Below are 26,044 nucleotides of genomic sequence, written 5' to 3' on the forward strand. Positions count from 1 at the left end.
TTGTTCCTGTGCTTTTGTTGTGAAAACAAACAAATGAACATAGTTCACAACCTGAAATAAGTAGAAAAGTTCACTTATCATTATTAATTCATTCAACCAAGACTGTATCAGGCGCCATGCCAGGCCCTGCACAGGACAGGGAAGGTCTTTAAGTGCTTTGAGTTCTCTGTGTGCTGTCACTCAGTCATGCCTGACTCTGTAACCCCATGGACTGTAGCCTGCCAAGCTCCTGTCCGTGGGATTTCCCAGGCAAGATTACTGGAGTGGGTTGCCATTTCCTTCTCCAGGGGATTTTCCTGACCCAAGGGTTGAACCTGGGTCTCCTGCATCGCAAGCAGATTCTTTACCATCTGAGCCACCAGGGAAACCTTCACTTAGGTGGATCCCTGAAATGAATCACATATACTTTCTGTTTGCCTGTCTCCCTTTTAGTCTCCCAAACTCAGCCAAATAGAACCTCCTTTGGGGACATTTTCCCTGAATGGATGCATCCCATGCTGGATTCCTTGGGAAGCAAATTCTGAGATTAGCATTAGGAAATCCTGTGGAATGAAGGGAAAGAACGAAGACTAGATGGAGGGAGATGATAAGCAGCAGTGCAATTCCAACAGGCGACCTCTGCCACCCCACAGACCTGTCAGGTAGCAGTGAGTGAGCCAGGCCTTCATACTCCCAAGTTGCATCAGTCACTGGATGCAGGCTGCCTATCGAAGATATGGCCTTGGGTGAGGCCGTTTTCTTCACTTCAGACAATCCCCAGAAAGGGCTGTCAGCACATGGGGGTGTGGAAGCCCTCCCTGCAGCTGGGGAATGAGTCCTTCATTCCTGAAAGTGGATTTGAGCAGTGCAATGTAGCATCCACAATATACTCCAGCCTAGATGTTATGGGTTAAAAGAGATGTTGATTTCCAACAGCTTGACTTTTATCTCTCAACTGGTATATTACATGAATAGAAAAAAAGAAAGGATTTTACCAGGCCCTTGAATTCCCAACTGCATTAAAATCTGTGCTATCCTCAGGACTTCCCTGGTGGTCCAATGGCTAAGACTCCACACTCTCAATGCAGTGGACCCAGGTTCGATTCCTGGTCAGGGAACCAGATTCCCACATGCTGCAACTAAGAGTTCACATTATGCCACTAAAGACCCCACATGTCACACAGAAGATTGAAGATCCCACATGCTAAGACATGGCACAGCCAAATAAGTAACTAAGTATTTTATTTAAAGATCAGTGCTATTCTCTTCTTTTCCACAGCTTGGAGTCCTTCCCTCATCACTAAGCATCCCTGCCCTCAAGGCTGTGTGCGTGTGTGCTCAGTTGCTCAATCATGTTTGACTCTTTGTGACCCCTACTCTTTGTGTAGCCTGCCAGGTTCCACTGTCCATGGGATTCTCCAGGCAAGAATACTGGAGTGGGTTGCCATTACCTCCTCCAGGGGATCTTCCCAACCCAGGTATCAAACCAGTGTTTCCTGCAACTCCTGCATTGGCAAGTGAATTCTTTTACCACTAAGCCTCCTGAGAAGCCCCCTCCATTGAGGCTGCTGCTGCTGCTGCTGCTACTAAGTTGCTTCAGTAGTGTCCAACTCTGTGTGACCCCATAGACGGCAGCCCACCAGGCTGCCCCGTCCCTGGGATTCTCCAGGCAAGAACACTGGAGTGGGTTGCCATTTTCTTCTCCAATGCATGAAAGTGAAAAGTGAAAGTGAAGTCACCCAGTCGTGTCCGACTCTTAGCAACAGCCCACCAGGCTCCTCCATTCATGGGATTTTCCAGGCAAGAGTACTGGAGTGGTGCCATTGCCTTCTCTGCCATTGAGGCTAGACATCAACAAATGTATGAGGGCTTATAATAAAAGAAGTAAATCAAGGCTGGGGAGGCTGGAGGGTGGACAGGGTTGAGTTTATCTCTGGACTGGCCTGGGCATAATTTAAGACCATTTCTGATGCTTCCACAGCTTTTTTGAAGAGAGAAGAGGGCAGGCAGATTTCAGTCTCCCCAGGAAGAGCAGGAAGTGGTTTCCTTGGGCTGTCAGGCAGGTCTGCTGCCGTTATCAGTTTGGCACAGTCTGTCTTAGGAAAATGTAGCTGGTGGTTCTCTGTCTGTCGGCGTGCTCCGACAAGGCCTAACTCTAGACACCCTGAGCATAAATGTCTATCTGAGTGAAGTCTGGGATCACGCGCAGCGGATTTGCAAACATGTTTTCAATTAAAGTCTGTTCTCAGGAAACTGCAGCTGCATTTCTACCCTGGAAAGAAAACTTCCAAAAGTCCAACTCCAAACTGAGAACTGAACTTGCATTTCAGGCTTGTAACAGACTTTTATCAAGGGTTTCTGAGTGCCCAAGATATGTTTCAGATTTCTTATTATTATCCTATTATTACCTTATTATTATTACTAAAACTTTTATGAATCTTAAGAATTATGAACACATCCTAAACTCATTATAGTAGGTTTGTTTACTGCAAGGGCACACAGGTGAAGCAATTCTGAAGCTGTTGTGTATATTTTATAGGATTGAGAAGTGAGTGAATATACTAATGTTGAGATCCAGGGTGTCCACTATGGAAGAAGGGACATACAAATATGAACTGATAAACATGTGCATGCTAACTAACTAGATGGTGGGAATCCTTTCAAATTACCATAATGTGCATGTTAAACATCTTACAATTTTATTTGTCAATTATACCTCAATAAAAATGAAAGAAAAAATATGGATTGGGAGAAGGCAAGAAAGTATTCCATGTGGATGGAAATGGAGGTATAAGTGTAAAATCATGATTTCTAAAACAAGTATATGTGTGTGAATACACATTTTGTGTGCACATATTTATGTATATATATTTACATACATGTATATATACATACATGTATATATAAGCTTGCCTGCCAAAAGGGTCAAGAAGGAAACCCTCCTTTCCCCCTATAGCAAGGAACATACCTATTTGCCCCAATCTTGTTCTCTAATACCATCCCTCACTAGGAGGAAACAGGCTTCTTAGAGAAATGACCAATTTCAGAGTTGAGGTGTGGTAGGGAGAAAATAGGAGAAGGCAATGGCACCGCACTCCAGTACTCTTGCCTGGAAAATCCCATGGACAGAGGAGCCTGCTGGGCTGCAGCCCATGGGGTCGCTAAGAGTCGGGCATGACTGAGTGACTTCACTTTCACTTTTCACTTTCATGCATTGGAGAAGGAAATGGCAACCCACTCCAGTGTTCTTGCCTGGAGAATCCCAGAGACAGTCAGCCCCCGTCTATGGGGTCACAGAATCGGACACAACTGAAGCGACTTAGCAGCAGCAGCAGCAGGGAGAAAATAAGGCTAGAATATCCTATTATGCCAAGAATGCTAATGAGGGAGAAAGAGAGAAATTGGGGCATGCCACAAGGGCACAGGAACTACCACTGGCCAAATCAATTAAGTCCACTAACGCATCATAAAGCGTGTGGAAAAATCAAGAATATGTTTGTCCTTACCAATAACGAATAAGATAGATAGATGAATGAATGAGTGAGTGAATGGAGAACTCTTGCTTCCAGTAAAATGCAGAAAGCCCCCTGGTGAGTGTGGAGGTAGTCCTGTGGCTGGAAAACGCTCCTTTTGCAACCGTCATGATCAAGATAGGATGAAATAAGAACCATAAACAAAAATAAAACCTAGGAGGAAATTTTGACTAAAGAGTAAAATATTTGAACCATCTTTCAGGTATCTCTCCCACAGACTGTTTATTAGGAAGGGGAAAAAAGTAACTAAAGAGTGGAGAAATCAAATACCTTGATTGGGTGATCAAAATTAACATCACCAAGAGGGACAGATGGACATCGTGAGCCTCCAGATGTGACACCCTGAGGACATGATATCATGATACTGCAGAGTTCTGGCCAAGAATGCATGGCCTGAATTTAATCATGAAGAAGCATTAGATAAACCTAAAATGAAGACCATCCTATAACCCAAAGGGGAGAGAGGTTGAATTCTTCAAAAATGTCAGTGCCATGAAAGACACAGAACTGCTGTGAAGGAAGAAGACCAGAGACTAAAGACAGACAGAAGCAAGCATTAGGGAGGGTGTGCAGAAACTGGAGCCCTCGTACATGGCTAGTGGGGCATAAACCGGAGACTAAAGACAGAAGCAAGCATTAGGGAGGGTGTGCAGAAACTGGAACCCTCATACACAGCTAGTGGGGCATAAACCGGTGTGGCTGCTTTGGAAAACAGTCTGGAAGTTCCTCAAATTTGAAACCCTGAGTTACCATGCGATTTGCTCAGCAATTCTATTCCTACATAGATACCCAAAAGAAATGAGAACATATATCCACAGAAAAAGACTTGTACATGAATATTCATAGCAGCATTACTCATGATAGCAAAAAAAAAAAATAGGCAAATGAGCATGAACCAATGAATAGATAAAGTAAATGTGATGTATTCCTACCATGGGTTATTTATTATTCAGCAGTGGAAAAGAATAAAGTGCTGATAAATGCTGCAACGTGGATGAATCTTGAGAACATGCCGAGTGAAAGAAGCCAGACAAAAAGGACCACATGTTGTTTCATTCCATTTACATGACATGTCCAGAACAGGAAGATCTCTGCAGGCAGAAAGCAGGTTAGTGATTGCCTAGATCTAGGGAAGGATGGCAGGGAATGCTAATGCGTGAAGGCTTTGTTGGGGGTAACAAGAAGGTCTAAACTTTGGTTATGGTGATGGCTCCACAATTCTGTGAATAGACTGAAAACCACTGAACTGCAAGCTTTAAAATGGGTGAATTTTATGGTATGTGAATTCTATTTCAATAAAGGTGGTTTTAAAAGTCTAACATTCTGAGTGAAGTAAGCCAGAAAGAAAAACACCAATACAGTATACTAACACATATATATGGAATTTAGGAAGATGGCAATGACGACCCTGTATGCAAGACAGGGAAAGAGACACAGATGTGTATAACGGACTTTTGGACTCAGAGGGAGAGGGAGAGGGTGGGATGATTTGGGAGAATGACATTCTAACATGTATACTATCATGTAAGAATTGAATCGCCAGTCTATGTCTGACGCAGGATGCAGCATGCTTGGGGCTGGTGCATGGGGATGACCCAGAGAGATGTTATGGGGAGGGAGGTGGGAGAGGGGTTCATGTTTGGGAACGCATGTAAGAATTAAAGATTTTAAAATTTAAAAAATAAAAAACTAAAAAAAAAAAAAAAACCTGACATGTTGTAACAGACAACCAACTTTATTGAAACTTGTTAACAAAGAATCTAATGCCTATGTAACCAGAAAATGATTTGATTTTTGTTTTCAGTCTAATTCTTAATATTCTTATTTTACCAATCTTCCCTTCAGTAAGCATGAAGTCATTCTACTACTTTCAAAGTTACTAGTTACAGGATCTTTTCATTTGCTTCATGAATAAATTTATTTATTTAAATAAAAAAATTATTCAACTTCTCTCAAAATAAAAAAAAAAGTCTAACATTCTTTAAAATACCTGGGTAGCAACAATATTTAGCATATGATCTATCTCTATAGAGAGCAATTTTAAGAAATGAAACATGCACACACAAGGATGGTTTGGAAAGCCTGGAGGACAGTGGTGACCCAGGCACTGGGCAAGAGCAACTTTAGTGAAGAGGTAAAGATAGGAAGCCGACTGAACTGGGTCAGAGGAATGGGAGGTGAGGAAGCAGACAGAGTGGGTTTACATTGCAGACAGCTCTTTCAAGGAGCCTCCATGTAAAGGGCAGTAGAAAGATGGAGGGAGAGATAGACAGGCATGTGAGGGCTGGAGGAGGCTTTACTCATATTGGAGAGCTGCAGTGTTGAATGCTTTCCAGTGGGAAAGGAGATGAAGCAGTTGAAAGAAAATAATCCACACAGCAAAGTCCAAGAGAAGTCGTGGGATCCAGAATCCACATGATACCCAGAAGCACACTTTCTCCATCAAACAGGAGAGATAAGAACAGCTGAGGGGCTGGTATAGACAGGGCTAGAATTTAGCTTCAGTAAGATGAAAAAGTTCCTGACAGTTGACTTCTACCTGTGAAAAAGGAAAAAAGATTGGAGGTTTGAAATTTCACATCCCAAGTTGATTACCTACTAGCTGTGACATCTTGGCAACTGTGAGCTTCTGTGAGCTGGTTTCTTCCAGTCCCAGGTTCAGTCCCTGGGCTGGGAAGATCCCCCCCTGGAGAAGGGAATGACAACCCACTCCAGTATTCTTGCCTGGAGAATTCTATGGACAAAGGAGCCTGGCAGGCTACAATCCATGGGGTCACAAAAAGTCGGACATGCCTGAGTGACTAACACTTTCACTTACTTTCCAATTGGATTATACCTTGCAATGTGCTTGTGAGGATAAAATGAGATAACACAGGTAAAAGGCAAAGCAGAATGACTATCATACAACAAATGTTAGGCTCTCTAACAAAGTTTTAGTTCATTTCTATAAACTTGCTCAATCTGTTATCACCCCCAAATACATGCAAAAATAAGGGCTTCTTAAAGGCAATAACCTGGGACTTCCCTGGAGGTCCAGTGGTTAAGAATCTGCCTGTCAATGCAAGTGACGAAGGTTCTAGCCCTGGTCTGGGAAGATCCCACATGCTGCGGGGCAACTAAGCCCATGCACCACAGCTGCTGAGCCTGTGCTCCAGAGCCTGGGAGCCCACACGCCACAACCACTGGAGCCCATGCTCCCTAGAGCCTGAGCTCCACAAGGGAAGCCCATGCACTGCAGCTAGAGAGCAGCCCTTGCTTGCTGCAACTCGAGAAAGCGCATGTGCAGCCAAATAAAAGGGCTTTCCTCATGGCTCAGCTGGTAAAGAATCCGCCTGCAGTGCAGGAGGCCTGGGTTCGATCCCTGAGTTGGGGAGATCCCCTGGAAAAGGGAAAGGCTATCCACTCCACTATTCTGGGCTGGAGAATTCCATGGACTGTATAGTCCATGGGGTCACAAAGAGTCAGACACAACTGAGAGAGTTAATAATAACCTTATTTGATTAATCATACTCCCATAACCTGTAACAATACTTGGCACATAATCAGTTCAGTTGCTCAGTCACATCTGACTCTTTGTGACCCCATGAACAGCAGCCCACCAGGTCTCCCTGTCCATCACCAACTCCCGGAGTCCACCCAAACCCATGTCCATTGAGTTGGTGATGCTATCCAACCTTCTCATCCTCTGACGTCCCCTTCTCCTCCTGCCCTCAATCGTTCCCAGCATCAGGGTCTTTTCCAATGAGTCAACTCTTCCCATGAGGTGGCCAAAGTATTGGAGTTTCAGCTTCAGCATCAGTCCTTCCAATGAACACCCAGGACCGATCTCCTCTAGGATGGACTGGTTGGATCTCCTTGCAGTCCAAGGGACTCTCAAGAGTCTTCTCCATTACCACAGTTCAAAAGCATCAATTCTTACGTAATAGATGTTTGATAAATGTTTGCTTCCTAAATTCAAATTCAGTTCCTCTTCTCTGAGTAGATGTCAAGTGTCCAGTGCTATGCTAGGAATTTTCACCCATATCATCTCATCAACTCCTCCCAGCTACACTGGAAATGGGGTGCTGTCATCTTCCCTTTACCAGCCGAGGATCCGAGCCTGGGAGAGGTTAAGTCAACCAGACAAAGGTGGAACTCCCAGGCAGCTCTTTACTCCAACATCAGAATCTTTCCACTGTCTCCAGGGTACCTGACTTTGTTTTCATCTTTTGCTTTGCTTTGCTTTGTTGTTTCTCCTCTCTCAAGCTGGCTGATAGGCGTGTCTCCAAGACGCTGCCTAGAAGAACCTGTGCAAGCCTCACAAGGGCCAGAAGTTAGGCATTCTGCTAACCCATCCTAACTGCCCCCACCCCACCAAAATTGCCCTCCCTTCTTTCTCCTGCCCTTCCCTGACCTGATGAAGATGACTGGAACCACAATTAGAAGGTTTAAAGGCTTCATTTTAGTTATTTCCAGACCCAATATATAAAGAAGAGAATAAAGGGTAATCTTAATGACTAGTAAATCATCACTGAGCAAGTGAAAGCCTCACCTTGTAGCTTTGACATAATGGAAAGGCTTTGGAATGTTGAATTGCCTGAACTTATTGCAGGTGTGAAAAGGAAAGAGGCGAAAACAGAATCTTTTCCATGATATATTCTGTCTTTCTAAAACTGTCTTAACATTTTAATGAAAAACGTTGAACATACAATTATAGTCCTATAATTGTATAATCACCTAGTAGAGAAATTAGTATAATGAACCCATGTACCCAGCAATTAGCAAGATTTTGCTGCACTGGCTTCATCTCTCTCTCTTTTTTAAACTTAATTTCTGACTTCCTGTCATTTCACATTTCACTCCCTACTTCAGGATGCATTTTTTAAATGGGCTTTAAAAAAAAAAAGAAAAAAAATCACAGGACTATTTGTATACCTACCAAGCTGACAACAACCTAGTATCACCTGATACCAAGTCTGCATTCAAATTTCTCTTGATTATTTAACTTTTTTCTTTCTCTCCTTCTTTCCTTCCTCTCTCCTTCCTTCTTTCTTTCCTTCATTTGGTGCATTCGAATCACAATAGACCCACTCACTGCATTTGGCTGCTGTCTCTTAAAACTTTTTTAAGAGAGATAGTTTCTCTTTCCTAAGTCCTTTCCTTGCTTTTGATGCTAACGCATTGGGAGGAACAAAATTCATTGTTCTGAGAACAATGTCTCAGAACAATAAACAAATTTGAGAAAATAAATTCTATATTAGTTTATTTCCTTCTGGTAAAATTTAACTTGCTCTCTCCCTCATAATTCCTGTACACTGGAAGCTGGCTTTAAACATTGGGTCGGCTTCATATGTTTTGGCACTGATCCGCTGAGGCGATGCAGCGTGCTTCACGTCGGACCACATCAGGAGACGACAGCACTGTTTGCCCTGCTCCTGGAGAAGCTGAGGTTGGTCAGTGGGTTCAGGTGGTTGTCCTGCCCTTTTCTGGGGTATAGCAATGAAATGAGCTATCAAAAGTCAAACTGAGAGTGACCATTAATTCATTCAGGAGTCGTTACCTGAGTTCCTATCATGTGCCAGCCACTCCCTCAAGGAGATGAAGAAATAAATAAAATAATACTTTTCCTGGCTTGGGAGAATGCACTGCTATAAAGGAGACACTGTGAACTGCCCTGGCCCCCTGTCGTGACCGGCTGCCCCCTCTCTAGGTTCACAGAGGTCTATACACACAAGACGCAGGCCCCGGGCCAAGGAGTGCCATTTTCTGCTAGGACATCACCTGCAGCCTTCCCGCACTCCCGGCTGTCATGAGCCTTCCTGTGGGAAACTAAGGGAATAAGGATATTTTCTCTAATAACCACAAGGTGCCTAGGCTGAGTCGTCCTTGATACCTGAAAAGTTTGGCTTCATAATTCACTGAGCAATTGGTCTTTTTGCTCTTTGTGCCAAATTGTAAAAAGTAGAAACTCTCACCTCCAGAGAAATGAAGAGGTCTTGAGAGTTGCTTTGAAACATTTATGTCTTAAGTACCATTTGGCTGCTTGTGAATAGGGAGACTGAAGTCTGTACCTGGCAAAATTAGAATTTTACAATTGTGTCAAATCAGCCTTTATGTGCTATCCAAATGCATCGCCCTTCAAAACCCTCCACGAGACTTCTCTGCTGGAATTCTATTTTGTATTCCACTCTTTTGCGGTGGGGGACAAACGAGGAATATTGCTCACTATATCTCAGAGGATGTCAAGTGTGTTCTGAGGTCCTGTATTCTTTAAAAGAGGCTCTGCCAAGCCACCTGGTGCCAAGTACCCCTCTTGGAGGTGATGAGAGTGGAAGCAGCTGAGGACACTCTGCTCTGAGCCACTTCTTCCTCTGAGTGTTTTTATTATGGATCATACACCTTTATTATTTTTACTATGGATCATACACTTTTATTATTTTTATTATGGATCATACACCTTTATTATTTTTATTATGGATCATACACCTTTATTATTTTTATTATGGATCATACACCTCAGCGTGCTGTGGAAAATTCTGAAAGAGATTGAAATACCAGACCACCTGACCTGCCTCTTGAGAAACTTATATGCAGGTCAAGAAGCAACAGTTAGAACAGGACATGGAACAACAGACTGGTTCCAAATAGGAAAAGGAGTATGTCAAGGCTGTATATTGTCACCTTGCTTATTTAACTTATATGCAGAGTACATCATGAGAAACACTGGGCTGGAAGAAGCACAAGCTGGAATCAAGATTGCTGGGAGAAATATCAATAACCTTAGACACGCAGATGACACCACCCTTATGGCAAAAACGGAAGAGGAACTAAAAAGCCTCTTTTGAAAGTGAAAGAGCAGATTGAAAAAGTTGGCTTAAAGCTCAACATTCAGAAAACAAAGATCATGGCATCCCGTCCCATCACTTGATGGGAAATAGATGGGGAAACAGTGGAAACAGTGTCAGACTTTATTTTTGGGGCTCCAAAATCACTGCAGATGGTGATTGCAGCCATGAAATTAAAAGACGCTTACTCCTTGGAAGAAAAGTTATGACCAACCTAGATAGCATATTCAAAAGCAGAGACATTACTTTGCCAACTAAGGTCTGACTAGTCTAGGCTATGGTTTTTCCAGTGGTCATGTATGGATGTGAGAGTTGGACTGTGAAGAAAGTTGAGTGCCAAAGAATTGATGCTTTTGAACTGTGGTGTTGGAGAAGACTCTTGAGAGTCCCTTGGACTGCAAGGAGATCCAACCAGTCCATTCTAAAGATCAGTCCTTGGTGTTCTGTGGAAGGACTGATGCTAAAGCTGAAACTCCAATACTTTGGCCACCTCATGAGAAGAGTTGACTCATTGGAAAAGACCCTGATGCTGGGAGGGATTGGGGGCAGGAGGAGAAGGGGAACGACAGAGGATGAGATGGCTGGATGGCATCACCGACTTGATGCACATGAGTTTGAGTGAACTCTGGGAGTTGGTGATGAACAGGGAGGCCTGGCATGCTGCAATTCATGGGGTCGCAAAGAGTTGGACACGACTGAGCAACTGAACTGAACTGAACACCTTTAAAGGGCTTTCCTGGTGGCTCAGATGGTAAAGAATCTGCCTGCAATACAGGAGACCAGGGTTCAGTCCCTGGGTTAGGGAGATCTCTTGGAGAAGGGGATGGCTACCCACTCCAGTATTCTTGCCTGGAGAATTCCATGGACAGAGGAGCCTGGCAGACTACAGTCTATGGGGTCCAAAGAGTTGGACACGACTAAGCAGGTAACACTTTCACTACACCTTTAAAAAGCAATGAAAGCAGTTTATTGCAAAAAATTCCCTCTGTTTGCATTTCTAGCAATATTTCCTAGCCAGCTCTGGAGGTGGAACAAATTCTTCCCTCCACCTGCCCCTCCTTTCCCCTCCCTCCTTCCTGAGTGCTGGGCCAAGCCGGAGGCTGAAAGGCAAGTGACACATCCATGCTGCCTGTTGACAGAGGAGGCTGCAGCCTCCACCCAACGCCTCAGGAACCTCCTCCACAGAGAGTTCACCCTGTCCTCACCAGGGGTCAGACCTTCCATCCAGGTTGGACTGATCACAGTTCCCTTGACCCAGTTGCCTCGGCAACAGCCCTCAGTCTGAAGAAAACAAGGGTGGGAATTGCCGCCCTCCTCACCCACACTGCAGCCCAATCAGCCTCCAAGGACCGGTCGCTCCGATACCAGTTGCATCGTCCCCAGTCACCTCGTTTCACACGGTCTTCTTTCTTTCCTCAGTTTTGCTGCTAATTTTACATAACTTGGACTCACATACCAGATAATTCCTTAGGAGACCACTGAGTATATGTTTGGGAACTTATGAGAAAATTTTGAAGAATACAATTGCCGGGGGGCAGGGTTAAGGTGCCTGAAGGGCTACAGTCCACAAGGTCGTAAAGAGTTGGACGCGAGTGAGCACGCAGCACCGGGTTAAGGGGAGAGAGAGGTGGGTGGGCATATAGTTGTCTATGTGAAGTCTGCCACACACAGATATGCCATATATACTTGCAGTGATCTTGAAGCAGCAGACAGTTGCAGAGTCATAGAAGGCCTTCCCTACCAGCTGGCCTTGTGTTTAGTATCTTTTATAGGAAGACATTTTGATTTATTTGCAGATCCTTACATCTGGGTTATAAATTCATGCTTTATTTAAACAAATTTACAAGCTCTAAGAGTCAGACATTCTTCTCCTACTGAATCATATGAGTGCCCTTTCCATTAGAGGGAATAAAGGAAGGTGGAGGCCTATAAAATCTAAAGCATTATGGAAGACCTTCTATATGCTTAGTCCTTTGCTAGAAAAGCAAGATGGTCTAGCTCTTCCTTGTGCGCCTGAATTCGAATCTTAAGCTGACCACTTGTCTGTCCTCTGCAGGTGAACCCTTGGAGACCATCTCTTCATACATAAATTAGGAAAGAAACAGCACTCATCAAGGTGTTGAGAGACCCTTTTTTTTTCTCAAGCGTGTGTACAATATTGGCTCCTAGTGGTGCTCATTACTGGTTAGTCCTCTTTCTTATCATGTTGAAAATATGGAAGATTTTTCAGAATTCATCAAATTCATACAACCACTTTGGAACATGAGCTTTGAAGTCCAACTCCCTGAGCTTGAATACTGCTTCCCTGTCTAAAAAGGCCTACGACCTTGATCATTTTCACTAACTTTGCTGTGCCGCAGTCCCCTTATCTGGGAAGTGGGGATAGTGGCAATACCTATCTCACCAGGTTGTTGTCAGACTTCCTGGCACACGTAAAGGTGCTCAATAAATATTAGCTGCATTCCAGGAGCTGAGAAGTGTGAAAGTTGGAGCAAAATTACACTTTCTACTTAACTTTGTCATTATAAAGAACTTTCTCAGTTGAAAAAAAAAATGCTTTCACTTTTCTCTAAGAGCAAAACTTGCCCATTAAGGAGCTACTTGAGTTGAAATGTATTATCAAGAGACCTTACTTTTGATGGATTGTGGAAAGTTCTGTATAGCACACAACTTGTGAAATGAAATGGGTTACGGTTTTGTAAACTCTTCCCACTCTAAGAAGCTTAGTGCCACTAGGGGTTCTCCAGCAACAATGCATGCTTTTGTTGGGGTTTGACATTAGAAGTGTTTGATTGTTCAGCACCTCTTGTTTGAAGAGTTGCTTTACTACAACTTAACGGCAAATTCCATTCTGGATTTCCTGCCAACAAATCTATAAAGCTTTGTTTGAGACTGAAAGCATTCAGAACTTCTTAAAAAAAAAGAAAAAGTTGGGAGGTGCTGGGTGTATATTTAAAAGAAAAAAAAAAGGAGGAGGAGAAGAGAAATCCTGTGGGTGTAGGATGAGTGTTTGCTGTAAGAACTGGCTGGTCGGCTCCAGAGTGAAGCAATTAAGAAAGGTTTAAGAGGGCCAAGATGAAGAGTCAGGCAAGGCGAGCAAGCAGCTCCATCATCGCCCCGCCCAGAAGAAACAGCCCTGCTCCGCCCCTCGCATTCAGCAGCTGGTTCCTGCTCTGAACTGAGGTGATGACAAAGCAGCTTTGGGGGCATTCTTACCAGGATGTAACATTACATAACTGCTGTTCTGCATGGCCTGCTGCAGGTGCCATGGGTTAATATCCAAGACTAGCATTCCAGTGTTAGGCTCAGGAAATAAATGCGTGGTGGTTTTCTTGCCAGTATTCACAGATGGCATCTGGTCAAAGAGCTTTTCAGGCCTATGTTCCCAAGGCTGTATCCGTGTAAACCACCCCGAATTCATGTTGGAATAATGCAGATTAAAAATACATTGAAAGTGCCCACCAAAGGAGAACTTCTTAAAATGTGGATAAATATCATACATACAGTGATAAGTGAAAAGAATGGTTGCCAAAAGGTATGTAGCTGTATGAAGCAATTTATGGGACTTTCAAGATAAGGCTGAACAGCCCTCTATATCCACAGGTTCTGCATCGTTGGGTTCAAGCAACTGTGAGTAGAAAACATTCAGAAAAAAACTTCCAGAAAATCCCTGAAAGCAAAACTCGAATTTGCCCACTCTCTGGCAACTATTTACACAACATTTACATTGCATTTACAGTGTTTACATTGTATTTATGACTATTTACATAGCATTTATTTTGTATTAGGTATTATAAGCAATCTAGAGATGATTTAAAGTATATGGGAGGATATGAGTAAATTATATGCACAAACCACACCATTTTATATACATGACTTGAGCATTCATAGCTTTTGGTACCCAAGATGGTCTTAGAATCAGTTTTCTATGGGTACCTAGGGACTACTATATTATTTACAGAAGCATTCACAAAGTACAAAAGCATGGCCAGAAACCCCAAATACCAACTTCAGGATGGTTGGTCAGCTCTGCAGAAGGATAAAGAGATGAAGGAAGGGAGGAGAGAAAGAGGAACAAGCCCTACCTGCATTTGAAGGTTTTTTTTTTCCTCTTTAAATCCAAAATGAAGAGATCTGGGACTAATAAGTCAAAATGTTAGCATTTATTAAACCTAGGTGCCAGGTGTGTGGATATCTGTTATGTTCTCTACTTTTATGGTTTCAAATATTTCATAATTTAAAATTTTATTAGAAAATAATAGTATATCTATATCATGAAATAGAGACTCATCTTTGATCCCTGGGTGGGGAAGATCCCCCGGAGAAGGAAATGGGAACCCACTCCAGTACTATTGCCTGGAAAATCCCATGGACAGAGGAGCCTGGTGGGCTACAGTCCATGGGATCATAAAGAGTCAGACACAACTGAGTGCCTATATATGATGGAATTTCAGGCAGCATTAAAAAGAATAAGGCAGGCATATAGGTTATCAGACAAATATGTGCAAGAAATATTTTAGATCAAAAAAGCAGGCCACTTACATTGCCCAGGCTGGAGTAGAAGCTAGATCCAGGTGGAATGGGGGTGGTACAGACAGATGGGGGAGGGCCTCTGGGCCACATCTTTCCCCTCATCTTTCCCTATCCTCTGGGTCACATATGCCAGCCAACTGAGGTGGGGTCTGCCACCATGCCCCTGACCTCCTGGGCCAAGTTCTACACAGGGGTCAAGCTGTTTGTGACTGGGGGTGTGTAGCTGGGGCATGGGTGCAAGGGCTGTCAGGGTGCCCTGTGGAGCCCCCGTCATCCCTATTTGATTTCCCATATTTCCCCTTGGGCAGCCCAGACTAGGACTCTCCCTCCCCAAACTCAGTCTCCTGAATTTCAGCTCCTAACCCCATAGTCTTGAAGCCTATTCACCAATATGCCAAACCTCCCCACATGTTACCAAGGAAGTAATTTCCAGCCAGAAAGAGGAGGCATCATCACAAAAGCAAAAACAAATACAAAACCAAGACAAAGTAGGCTGCTGTGTAGTATGAAACTATAATCTATTTTTGCATAATAAAATATACATATGTATACACAAACACACACACACATCTAAAGTTTTCTGCTGGGCTCTATACTCATAATCAATGCCTAAAATCTCCATTGGATGTCACTCAAGCAACCACAAAAACCTTCTGGGTCCAAAACTTACTGCATCTTCATCTTTCCCTCCAGACATTCTCATCTTCTATTATTCCCCATCTCAGCACGTGAAACCATCATCCACTCTGGTGAAAATCCCAGGAGTCAATGACAAGTCCTTTTCCCTCAAGGCCTGCTGGTCCCGCCTGTCTGCTCTCTAATCCATCCCATCTTCTTACTTTCCCGGTCATCCTCCCACCTCCCGTCGCAAGTCCATTATCAATCACTGGAGGCCTGCAAAGGGTTCCCAGCCAGCTCTCCTGACAGCAACTGTTGATCCCTACAACCCATTCTCCACATAGCCAGAGTGGTCCAGTAAAGACCTAGTGAAAGTAAAAGTCGCTCAGTTGTGTCTGAGCTTTGCAACCCCATGGACTACACAGTCCATGGAATTCTCCAGGACAGAATACTGGAGTAGGTAGCCTTTCCCTTCTTCAGGGGACCTTCCCAACCCAGGGATTGAACCCAGGTCTCCCACAATGCAGGCAGATTCTTTACCAGCTGAGCCACAAGGGAAGCCCAAGAATACCGAAGTGGGTAGCCTATCCCTTCTCCAGTGGATCTTCCCAACCCAGGAATTGAACTGGGGTCTCTTGCATTGCAGGCAGACTCTTTACCAACTGAGCTATCAGGAAGGCCCTGTAAAGACCTAAGTCATCCCTTAACTAAAACCCATTAATACTCCTGCTGTTCTCAACTCCTTGATCATGGGTCTGGATCTGCCACTTCCCCCTGCCTCTTTAGGCACCATGTCCCCCTCCCTCCCCTGCACTCCAGGCACCCTGGAGGACTTTCATTTCCGGGGGATCATCATTCTCCCTCGAGGGTCAGTGCTCAGGCTGCTCCTCTTGCTTCAAATGCTCAATCCTCTTTCCCTTTGTAATCAGATGTAACCCATAAATTTAGTTAAAATGCCCACACTGAGGGAAAATCAAATAAATGTATTTATTTGTTAATTCAACAGTGGCCACTAGACTGTGCAAGGTCAGTTTTCATTTCAATCCCAAAGAAGGGCAATGCCAAAGAATGTTCAAACTACCATACAGTTGCACTCATTTTACTTGATAGCAAGGTTATGCTCAAAATTCTTTAAGCTAGGCTTCAGCAGTACCTGAGCCAAGAACCTCCAGGTATACGAGAAGGGAAGAGGAACCTTCAAAGAAGCAGAGGAACCAGAGATCAAATTGCCAACATCCACTGGATCATAGCAAAGGCAAGGGAATTCCAAAAAATCATCTACTTCTGCTTCACTGACTTTAACTGTGTGGGTCACAACAAACTGGAAAATTCTTAAAGAGATGGGAGTACCAGGCCGCCTGACCTATCTCCTAAGAAACCTGTATGCAGGTCAAGAACAACAGTTAGAACCAGATGCAGAAAACTGACTGAGTACAACAAAGCTGTATATTGTCACCCTGCTTATTTAACTTCCATGCAGAGTACATCATGAGAAATGCTGGGGTGGATGAATCACAAGCTGGAGTCAAGACTGATGGGAGAAATACTGACAACCTCAGATAGGCAAATATCACTGACAGCAGAAAGTAAAGAGGAACTGAAGGGTTCTTGATGAAGGTGAAAGAGGAGAGTGAAAAAGTTGGCTTAAAACTCAACATTCAAAAAAACTAAGATCATGGCATCCAGTCCCAACACTTCATTGCAAATAGAAGGGAGAAATGTGGAATTAGTGACAGATCTTATGTTCTTGGGCTCTAAAATCACTTCAGACAGGAACTGCAGCCATGAAATTAAAAGACGCTTGCTCCTTGAAAAGAAAGCTATGGCAAACCTAGACAGCATATTTAAAAGCAGAGACATTACTTTGCAAACAAAAGTCCACACAGTCAAAGCTATGGTTTTTCCAGTAATGTATGGATGTGAGAGTTGGACCATAAAGAAGTCTGAGCACCAGAGAATTGATGCTTTTGAATTGTCTAAAACAATTGACAAGAAGAGTCAATTTAGACAAGAGTCTTCTCGTCTAAAACAAGAAGACTCTGAAACTGGAGAAGACTCCTCAGAATTCCTTGGACTGCAAAGAGATCAAACCAGCCAATTTTCCTAAAGGAAATCAATCCTGAATATTCACTGGAAGGGCTGTTGCTGAAGCTGAAGCTCCAATACTCTGGCTACTTGATGTGAAGAGCTGACTAATTGGAAAAGACTGAAGCAAAATGACAAAGGGGGCAACAGAGGATGAGATGGTTGGATGGCATCACCAACTCAATGGACTTGAATTTCAGCAAAATCTGGGAGAGAGTGAAGGATAGGAAAGCCTGGTATGCTGTGTTCCACAGGGACACAAAGAGTCAGACATGACTGAACAACAGTTTCTTGAGTAGCTTATTTATTTAATACAGCAAATATCTATTGAATGCCACTGTGTCCCCAGATGAGTTCTAGATGTTATAGTTCCCTTGTTTGGCTTCCACATCTCAAGTCCAGTTGCTTTAAGGTTTACATTAGAGGTTTCATTTTGATTTCAGTCCTTTGTACAGGAACATCCAAGGCTAAGCCCAGTTCTTCTATGTAATGGCTGAGACTCAGTGGAAATGCAAACACATGTTCATTTCTCGTAAGACTGAAAAACTTTTTACTATAATAAACCATCACCTTCAGGAGACAAGGCTAAACAGCCATCACTGCAATCATTTTTCTCTTACTTATAGACAATTACAAGTCCAGAAAACAAGTAATTTTCACTGTGTTCCCACTGACCACTTGTTCTGAGATTTCTGCTTCCAGCCTGTCCTCTGTTTCCCAATGTTGGTGACTAAAAACCAACTTTGGTAGAGAATCTGCCTGCAATGCATGATACCTGGGTTCAATCCCCGGGTCAGGAAGATCCCCTGGAGAAGGGAATGGCTACCCACTCCAGTATTCTTGTTTGGAAAATCTCATGGACAGTGGAGCCTGGAAGTCTATAGCCATGGACGAGGAAATAGCAACCCACTCCATTATTCTTGCCTGGGAAATCCCATAGACAGAGGAACCTGGCAGTCCGTGGGGTTGCAAAAGAGTCAGCCAAGACATAATGGCTAAACAATAACACAACTGAATAACTAGGGCCTACCAGGCCAGAAGCACACCTTATTCTATTTAGTATGGGGTCTGTCGCATATCGTAGTGATCAAATATGAGCATTAAATAATCAGTCAGACCGGGGTTCAAATCCTGACTTTACCTCTTACAGTTATTTAACCATGAGAAGTTAGTTCATTTTCATAAACCTGTTTCCTTATCTAAAAGATATTTTCCTTTAAGAGTTGTTGAAAAAATTAAATTGAGTATTAAATTAGGTATTGCTGAGAAAATTAATTAAATATTTGACCTGGTAACTGGTCTGTACCGAAGGATTTTTTTTTAAACTCTCACTTTTATTACTAACTGCACAAATGTTTGTTAGTCAAATTAATAAATGCATGGATCTAAACCTCTGATGATAACCCCTTCATGTCAGCTGAAGAAGGTACTGTGAGTGAAGTATAGGAAGAAATGTCACTAATATAGTGTTCACTTTTCTCATAAAAATATATGGGTGTTTTAAAAGGTCACTTGTGAAGAATACCTGTTAGGAAAAAATAGCCTAATTGTTTTAAACTACTTCTTGAGTTAGGTAAAAATCAAACTCAATTTAAATGCTGAAGGTCTTATAATGTACATTTCAGTCTGCTTGTTCGGGCAAGCGATTTTCTCTGGGAGCCTACAAGAGACAGCTTAATTAGTGGTCGTTAGCAGAGATGCAGCTGATTACACACAACTTAAAAGCATTTCAGGTCAATTTTTTTTTTCACTTTGTAATCTTCTACCTTTATCCTTCCCTGGCAATTTTTCTGCTTACTCCTGATTAAAGTTTAAGAGATAGACACATTTTCATAAAATTTTATAGCCTGTTATTTTGCCTCAGGCTCTTCATCTTTTCTTAATTATGATCATAGCAGCACGAATCCCCGGAATGCCTACTATGTGCTAGTCAGTCAGTGTGCCGTCAGATATATCATATATCTCCTTTTCCCAGAGCTTATCACCATCTGACATACCAGATAAGTTGCTTCTTCTTTATTTCACTGTTAATCATCTTTTTCCTTCCATCCCACCTTTCACTTCTAGGAAAGTAAGAGCCCAAAGTCAGGGATCCTCGTTTTGTTTCCTGATATATACCAAAAGGTTAGAACAATGCCTGGCACATAGTAGATGCTCTATAAATATTTGTTGAATGAATGTATCTTCACAGAACCCTGAGGGAGCTAGTTTCACCATTATTTTGAGGTTGGGAAACTGAGGCCCAGAGATTTAAAATAAAAAGCCTGGCATCACAGAGCTAGTAAGCAGCAGCAGAGGCCCTTGGACTCAGACTGATTGGACTCTAAATTCTCTACTTTCTCCACAAGGGAATGCCATGTTTCAATCAAGTTCTCTTCTGGAACACATGTATCCCCTGTACCCGGACTGACTTCAGACGGGATTTGAACTGGAGGATGGCAGTGGCAGGGTACACGTGATTGTGTTGCCAGGGCTAGAAAAGGAGACAGGTCAGACTGCTGGCCACCAGTGGGTAGCTGAGAGCCAGGTCGCCTGACCATAACACCCTCTGGTTCTGCGCTCAAACAGAACTTTCTGGTCTTCTCAAATTCTATTTTTCCTGCATGTCAGAAGTTAATATAATCACCCTTACCTCTTAAAGATCTCCCTAACTTTCTGTGAAGATTCATGGTGGCAGAGACTTCAGGTCTTGGGAGAAAGGTGTTCTCTAAATGCCAGGTGTTATCATTAAGACCACTTACTGCTATTCATACCCTTTGATATTTGGAACTAGACACCTTGATTCTTGAACCTCTTTAGTCAAAACTCAAACCTATTTAATCCCCAGCTCCTTTCCTTTTCATACTGTGAGTTGTGAAAATGTTGGCTGAGTTCTGTATTCCCATCCTGGATGTGGATATTGGTGAGTAAGTCAAACTGAGAAATCGTGATCTGTTGTGAGGTTTGGTACCCTCTCCTCATCACATATACTTCCTTGGTGTGTACATATGGTCAGTCATGTCTGACTCTGTGGCCCATGGCCTGTAGCCCACCAGGCTCCTCTGTCCATGCAACACAGTTTGCAGGCGAGAATACTGGAGTGGGTTGCCATTTCCTCTTCCAGAGGATCTTCCCAACCCAGGGATCAAACCTGCCTCTCCTGTGTCTCCTGCATTACAGGCAGATTCTTTAACACTTGATCTTCCGATTCCATAGCTTCAGCTGCTGTTTACTGATTGATTTCCCAATCAGCATCACCCTCCCACTTTGCTTTCCAAACTCCAAACTCTCCTTTTTTTTGACACACCACATGGTAGACTCTTAGTTCCCCAGCCAGGAGGGATCCATCCAACCAGCACCTCCTGCATTGGAAAGCAGAGTTTCAACCACTGAACCACCAGGGAAGTCCCCAAACTCATTTGTGCAGAACTGCCTTCTGTGTACCTCCACCTAAATGTGCAAAAACATCTCATATCCAACATGTGCAAAACCCAGTTTCTCATCTTATCCCCAACTCTTAAACACCCCTCCCAATTCTTTAAATGAATGACAGATGTCATTTTTTACTCCTCAATCCTCATTTCTTCACCACCCACATCCAGGCATTAAGCTTTTTCTGTTCCAAATCAGAAATGCCTTACAGCTGTTTACTATTCTTGGTGTCTGCCCAGTTCTGACCTCAAGCAACTTCCTCACTGGTCTTTCTGGACAGTTTCTTCCTTTTACATGTGGCTACCACAGATATCTTTTGACATGACAAATCTGATGATGTTACATACTCCAACTCTAGGGTCTTCAGAACTGGCCCCAGTCCATCATGCTAACATCATATGCCCCGTCCTGCGCTAACACCTTGTCTTCACCACCGTCTTCCAGGTCTACCCTGTCTTTAAACTCTTCACTTTCCCCTACATGCAATGGTCTTCATTTCTTCATGCCTTCACACACTCTGTTCCCTTTGTCTGGAATAGCTTTCCTTTTCTTAGTCACCCAACGCCGTCACATATATCTTTTGGATCCCATCTTCTCTGCTTTTCCAAATCCCCTGCAGGTGGAATAACATCCTTCTCTGTGGTTCTATAGCCATTTGTAAATGCCCTCTTTTATTAGCCAGGGTTCTCCAGAAAAATAGAACCAGTAGGATGTATATGTAGGAAGTGATTTATTATAAGGAATTGGCTCATGTTACTATGGATGCTAAGAAGTCTCCCAATCTGCTGTCTGTACCTTGGAGACTCAGAAAAGCCAACGGTTGATTCAGTTTGAACCTACAAGCCGAGAGCTGGGAGCACTGAGGGTGGGACAAGACCGATGTCCCAGCTCAGCAAGAAGACATGGATTCTTCTTTCCTCCAATTTTTTGTTCTATTCTGGCCTTCAACAAGTTGGATGATGCACATCGGCAAAGGCAAACTGTTTTACTGAGTCCACCAGTTCAAAGGTTAATTTCATCCAGAAACACTTTCACAGACACATGCAGCAATAATCTTTAGCCAAATATATGGGCACCTGTGATCCAGTCAAGTTGACAAAAAAAAAAAATTAAACATTACATTTCTCAGAAACAATTTTTACTAATAGCACCCTATAACACATATTTCATGATGGGCACTTTTCTGACATTCATTTAATACCTGCAATAACCCAAAGAGTAGTTGTAATCTTTACGTGTATGCTAAGTCACTTCAGTTGTGTCCAACTCTTTGAAACCCTATGGACCATAGCCCGCCAGGCTCCTCTGTCCCTGGTATTCTCCAGGAAGGAATACTGGAGTGGGTTGCCATGCCCTTCTCCAGGGGATCTTCCTGACCCAGGGATCGAACCCACATCTTTTGCAGCTCCTGCTTTGCAGGTGGATTCTTTACTGCTGAGCTACTGGGGAAGCCCAGTTATTATCCTTATCTTCATTTTATTCTCATGAGACTAAGACCAAAGTTAACTCACTTGTCCGAGGTCACCCAGCTAGGAAATGGAATTGCCGATTCAGCTGGAGAGAGTCTGCACCACAGTCTGTGCACTTGAACACTAACCTGTTTTGCTTCTCACTGTGAGATTTGTGTATCTGTCTAGACTGTAAGTTTGCTGGTTTCACTTTCAACTGTTATGCCACCCTCCCACTTCCTCTTGACTTTGTTGATTCACTAGTTCTCTGGAGCTACAAGTCTATTTCTGTTTTGTTTGTTTGTTTGTTTTTAATTTGGTTTTCAGGTTCCACATATCAGTTCAGTTCAGTTCAGTTGCTCAGTCATGTCTGACTCTTTGTGACCCTATGGACTGCAGCACACCAGGCCTCCATGTCCATCACCAACTCCCAGAGTTTACTCAGACTCGTTTTGCATTGAGTCAGTGATGCCATCCAACCATCTCATCCTCTGTTGTCCCCTTCTCCTCCCACCTTCAATCTTTTCCAGTATCAAGGTATTTTCAAATGAGTCAGTTCTTTGCATCAGGTGGTCAAAGTATCAGTATCAGTCCTTCCAATGCATATTCAGGACTGATTTCCTTTAGGATGGACTGGTTGGATCTCCTTGCAATCCAAGGGACTCTCAAGCGTGTTCTCCAAGACCACAGTTCAAAAGCATCAATTCTTCAGTGCTCAGCTTTCTTTATAGTCCAACTCTGACATGCATACGTGACTACTGGAGAAACCATAGTTTTGACTATACAGAGTTTGTTGGCCAAGTGATGTCTGCTTTTTAGTATGCTGTCTAGATTTGTCATAGCTTTCCTTTCAAGGAGTGAGTGTCTTTTAATTTCATGGCTGTAGTCACAGTCCACAGTGATTTTGGAGCCCAAGAAAATAAATTTGTCACCGCTTCCACTATTTCCCCATCTATTTGCCATGAAGTTATAGGACTGGATGTCATGAAAGTTTTTGAATATTGAGTTCTAAACCAGCCTTTTCTCTCTCCTCTTTCACCCTCATCAAGAGGCTATTTAGTTCCTCTTCAATTTCTGCTGTTAGAGTGGCATCATCTGCATATCTGAGGTTGTTGATATTTCTCTCAGCAATCTTGATTCCATCTTGTGATTCATCCAGCTCAGCATTTCACATGATACACTGCGTATAAGTTAAAGAAGCAAGGTGACAATATACAGCCTTGTTGTGCTCCTTTCCCAATTTGGAACCAGTCTATTGTTTCATGTCTAGTGCTAACTGTTGCTTCTTGACTTGCATACAGGTTTCTCAGAAGACAGGTAACGTGGTCTGATATTCCTATTTCTTTAAGAGTTTTCCAATTTGTTGTGATCTACAGAGTCAAACGCTTTAGCATAGTCAATGAAGCAGAAGTAGATGATTTTTTGGAATTCCCTTGCCTTTGCTATGATCCAGCGGATGCTGGCAATTTGATCTCTGGTTCCTCTGCCTTTTCTAAATCCAGCTTATACATCTGGAAGTTCTCGGTTCATATACTGCTGAAGCCTAGCTTGAAGTATTTTGAACATTACTTTGCTAGCATGTGAAATGAGGGCAATTATAGGGTAGTTTAAATATTCTTTGGCATTGTCCTTCTTTGGGATTGCAATGAGAAGTCACCTTTCTCAATCCTGTGGTCACTATTGAGAGAATATCACCCCTCAAAGAAACTCTCGGTTATTTCCATTCTGCTTACTGCAAATGACTCTTGGTGAAAAACCGTGTTGTACCTAAATGCAGACAGGGCTGTGCTCACAGATGCCAAGAAATCAAGATATAAAACATGTATTGCAATAAAATCTGACCACAACTTCCAAATGAATCAGGAGCACTGCTTCACAGGCAGGCCAATGCATCTCACATATTAAGTATCCTTTGTTGTTTATAGCTATAGAAGCTGCTGAGGTTGGGAGTAAGGGGAAGAAACCTGCCCAGCATTTCCTGTTGATGAAATTCCAGTGGCGTCTGGTTCTCAGGTTTGGTGATTGTTGAGCCAAGTCTGGGAGATCTGACACTGAGCCAGGCTCTACTTTGCTGGCAGACCTGGAAAGCTTGGATGGGGTGGCTCAGAGGAGGGACCAAAAGCCAGCGTGACTTGCTTAGAGCCTCCTGCACAGTAGATGTTCAGTATATATTGGCTCCCCAAATGGCTGAGGCATTCGAGAAAGAATTTACTGAAGTATGACATTTGAATTAAGTTATAGGGGTCCTTGCAAGAGTGGGAGGAAGGACAGACATTTGATATAGGAAGGATAGTGTGTGCAAAAGGAGAGAGGTATGAACAGGTAACCTCAAGTTGTTCAGTGAGGCTAGAGGAGAGTGGAAGTGGGAGATGAGGCTATTAAGATGTATTGTGCTAAGATGTTTAGACTTTCTTCAATGGATAACAGGAAGCTTTTGATGAATGCAGAGCACATGAGAGACATAATCAGAGTCATGGGCTCCTTCACCCCTCTCTTTCCTAGTCACTGTTCCAACATAAGCTTCCCCCAAGGTCAGAGCTGCTTCCACTGATTTGCCTCTCTGTTCCTTCACCCTCAGAAGGAACCTCTGAGGTTCCTTCTCTCCTCACCCTTCCTCTCTCCATCCCAGCTCTTGATATCATCATAGAAACCTTCAACATCCACGTGGATGTGTCTCCCAATACCCGTGGCCTCTCAGCCCTGATGACCGTCAACTTCAGCCATTGTCTTTAGCCATCCACACCCAGAGTTGCTTCACAGACCTTCTCCACCTTGAGGATCTCAAAGCCCAGCTGTTCTCTTCCTCTGTCATCCACTGAGCAGGCAGAAGAATCAATCACATCATTCCCCTGCTTGAAGCTTTTCAGTGATTCTCAGGGCATTACGAATAAAACCCCAAACTCCTGCCTGTGGCCTTCTGGACCCTATATGTTCTGGCCCTTGCCAGCTTCTCCAGTCTCATCGTGGGTCACTCTCCCCCTCACCTTCCATTCTGAATTGCATCCTTTCTTCATCCTTTAACTGCTACAGTCACATCCCCACTCTCCTCACACCAGACATCTCAAACGAATTCTCATTACTTGCTCTCCCCATCTTTCCACTTCACACTCACTTCTCAAGCCACTAAATGTGGTTTTAGCACCCCCAGTCTTCTGACATTCCCTTCTCCAAGATTATGGTTATAAACTGCCAAATAGAATGATTACTGGTAGCCACCCTTGTTTTGAAACTCACTTTCCCTAAACATGATTTCTACAATGTTGCTTTTTCCTTTGCCTGCTTCTGTTTTTTTCTTCGTCTTTGTGAATTCTTCTTTCTCTATTTACTGCTTAAACCTCCATGGTATCTAGAGCTCTAACTTCAGTGCCTCCTATTCCCACTCTACACTCTTTGAGCATCTGATTGCCTGTGCATGGCTTCCCTCTCCCCATCAGATGCACCCACAGGCACCTCAACACAGCAGATTCCAAGCTGAGCTCACTATCTCCCACTCCCACTTCATGCCAAGAGCCAGTCCACACCATTCAAGAAAAGCACTCACCCATATCTTCCCATTTGCCCAACCTGAAAATCTGGGAATCATTCCAGGTTGCTCATTCTCCCTCATCCTCCA

General features: G+C 43.2%; 1 non-coding gene across 1 annotated transcript; it reads left to right on the forward strand.

Moving 5' to 3' along the window:
- Nucleotides 1-1,024: 1,024 nt before the first annotated feature.
- TRNAE-CUC (transfer RNA glutamic acid (anticodon CUC)) lies at nucleotides 1,025-1,097 on the forward strand. The gene has a single exon. It is a non-coding gene; the product is annotated as a tRNA-Glu (tRNA).
- The last annotated feature ends 24,947 nt before the right edge of the window (nucleotides 1,098-26,044 follow it).

Source organism: Ovis canadensis, chromosome 15 (genome assembly GCF_042477335.2).
Source record: "Ovis canadensis isolate MfBH-ARS-UI-01 breed Bighorn chromosome 15, ARS-UI_OviCan_v2, whole genome shotgun sequence".
Classification (NCBI taxonomy): domain Eukaryota; kingdom Metazoa; phylum Chordata; class Mammalia; order Artiodactyla; family Bovidae; genus Ovis; species Ovis canadensis.